The sequence below is a fragment of the Rhagoletis zephyria genome, unplaced genomic scaffold, assembly GCF_001687245.7.
Source record: "Rhagoletis zephyria isolate East Lansing unplaced genomic scaffold, Rhagoletis_zephyria_1.1 Rzeph_scaffold_32791, whole genome shotgun sequence".
NCBI classification, from domain to species: domain Eukaryota; kingdom Metazoa; phylum Arthropoda; class Insecta; order Diptera; family Tephritidae; genus Rhagoletis; species Rhagoletis zephyria.
In genome coordinates, this window is record NW_016189846.1 from 1,651 (window position 1) to 3,862 (window position 2,212).

The window sequence follows — 2,212 nt, forward strand, 5'->3', positions numbered from 1 at the left end:
GATGATTGAGCTGAGTATAACGGTATACTTCTTTTTTTGGGCAAACAACAACAACAAAAATTATCACAGGTTAAAGTTATTAAAATTATTTTACATTAATTCAATTTTTGTAAGAACTATACAACATATATATAAAGTACGTATAGCAATTTAAAGGGAATCAAATTTGCTATTAAATGAGATCAAAATTCATTCATTTGTTTTTGAGAAATTTTGATTTCAAAAATTGCTTATTTTGAACTTTAACCTTTGATAATTCTTCTTGTTGTTGTTTGCCCAAAAACCTAAAAAACCTAAAAAAAAAATACCGTTATACTCAGCTCAATCATCTCTATCGATTCCAATATATTTTTTTTTAATTTGAGATTTGGAGCCCAACTGCATTTATGCCCCAAAATTTCGATTTTCACCACAATTTTTATTGAATTTTGGCTTATAAAAAACTTTTTATATTTACCGAGTACCAAGCTCGGTGTGAAGACCCCTAATATATTTCTTACAATCAGCTTTCAAAGATTATATTGAACAGAAACTTCGACTTTTTATTGAACTTCAATAGTATAATATGTATGCATAATCTATAAATCATTGTAAAAAAAGGCTTCCCAGCTTGTAGGCTTGTATTTAATTAAAAATATTGTTATCAACGTGTTTTTTATTAGTACATTTCTGTTTACTTTTTTGCAATAATAATCGATATAACAGAAATGCAATGACAGTAGAGGAAAACAATCGATACTAACAATATAACCATCGATAGTATCGGATTTCTAGTTTTGCAACTATGGGAACAGTGTCGCCGACTCTACTTGCCTTTGTTAAAATTTGAAACAAAATTTCCCTGTATGGCAGTGGATACAAATAAATCAACTAAATCCTTCATTTAACAATAATTTCTATTAGCTTAAAAAATAAGTATCTTTTTACGTTATTTTTTTAGCTCATATTTTCATAGAGTATTGTCGCAAGAGAACTGATTAATATTTCTGATTTAAGTTGTATTAATTATAAATAGCGCTTCATATATATATGTAAGTATTCAAATTCAGGCTTCCTAAGTTTTTTACATATTCGTATAATTAATAATTCATTATCGACATTGGGTACGTCATCTGTTTGAATGATGTATGCATGAAAATATTATATCGATGAAATGTCCCCTTCATTTGTAAATAGCCCCACAAAAGGGAAATTTCCATGGCTTAACAACACTGCTTGGAAACATAAACAAAGTGGCAAAAATTGGCAGAAACTATAAAATGAAGTGAAGTGAATTACAAAAGTAAGTTTTTATGGCTATATTTCTGTGCAAACCGTAATGAATTAATTAATATTAATTATTTTGCAGTATGCGGCATTCCAAAAGTTTACGTGCGGTCATAAAAGCGAGCTACGTATGTTGCTACGAAGCTCTGCAATTGTTTATTTGTGCACAAGTTGGAGCGATTTGCAATGGCTTGGATAATAAGGTATGATGGTAGTTTTAAGTATGTACTCCCAAGCATTAACTGGTTGCTATTATTTATCTTGCTCAAAAGTGTAACCCCGCTACCTGATCGTCCTCGCCAGCGATATGCTCGAAAAAGACACACCCTGCTATTTCAAGGATCAACGCGAAGCAAGCGCATTTCGCTTTACCTCCATTGCTCCATCCAGCCTCAATACGGTTCGTTTAAACTTACACCACTCACAGTGAAGAAGAGAAGAAGGTGCGTAAAAGAAAGCTTCAGAAATATTAGAAAATGTTTAGTTACTTATACAACGATTTTGATTCGGGTAACGCGTTTGGGCACAGCAAACCAAAATTATTGTACGAATAACTAAACCCGAAATGTAATTTTTCAACTACATCATTTATTTACTGTTTTCTTACTTACAGGATGCAACCGGCAAGGATACTACAGTTTCTAATTCGGTTTCTATATTCCCAACAGAGAACTACGATCCCATCACAACGCCATCAACTCCAGAATCGGCATCAAATAATGCAATCGCTTTGCAGTGCATGAATGCAGCAGAAGCCATTACCCCTAACCGCTAATGNCTACGATCCCATCACAACGCCATCAACTCCAGAATCGGCATCAAATAATGCAATCGCTTTGCAGTGCATGAATGCAGCAGAAGCCATTACCCCTAACCGCTAATGTGACGCAATGTTGAAGTGCAGAGTACATGTACGAAGCTCATATAGTTGTAAGCCAAGGCTTTT

The 2,212-nt window shown here is 33.2% G+C and overlaps 1 long non-coding RNA gene across 1 annotated transcript; it reads left to right on the forward strand.

The window, feature by feature from the left end:
- The first annotated feature begins 444 nt into the window (after positions 1 to 444).
- On the forward strand, positions 445 to 2,027 carry LOC108354007 (uncharacterized). Its single transcript, XR_001846489.1, has 4 exons — positions 445 to 1,282; positions 1,349 to 1,469; positions 1,539 to 1,709; positions 1,880 to 2,027. It is a non-coding gene; the product is annotated as an uncharacterized LOC108354007 (long non-coding RNA).
- The last annotated feature ends 185 nt before the right edge of the window (positions 2,028 to 2,212 follow it).